The following is a 398-nucleotide window of genomic DNA, read 5'->3' as shown; positions in this document are numbered from 1 at the left end:
GCGTTGGGTGGCAGCCCCCCGCTTCTGGGTACCCCGGGGCTCGTTCCTCCAGTAGGCTGGCACTACTCGGTCGTTAGAAACCGAGCGTGGGGGCTACGGCCCGGAAGGGCCGTTTGTACGTCTGCTCCGGTGCCGACTTGCCGCCCGCCCTCGTCTTCTCCATGCGGTGCGCTGCCGGAGGGCTCGCGGGGTGCCCCCCACCTCCGGTCGCCGTCGGTAGGGCACGGCAGGGCAGGGCGGCCGGGCCTGCCAGCCTCCTGAACAGCAAACAGGCTCTTTATTCCCAGCGTCCCGTTAGGGGCTTTTTGCTGCACCGGTTCCTGGTTCCGTTTTAATTTAACTGGGTGCATAACGCTCGTGATTGCTTCTATCTCAACGTGAATGCGTTCCTAGTTGCA

Source organism: Aptenodytes forsteri, unplaced genomic scaffold, assembly GCF_000699145.1.
Source record: "Aptenodytes forsteri isolate BGI_AS27 unplaced genomic scaffold, ASM69914v1 Scaffold143, whole genome shotgun sequence".
Taxonomy (NCBI): Eukaryota; Metazoa; Chordata; class Aves; order Sphenisciformes; family Spheniscidae; genus Aptenodytes; species Aptenodytes forsteri.
This window is presented reverse-complemented; position numbering follows the sequence as displayed.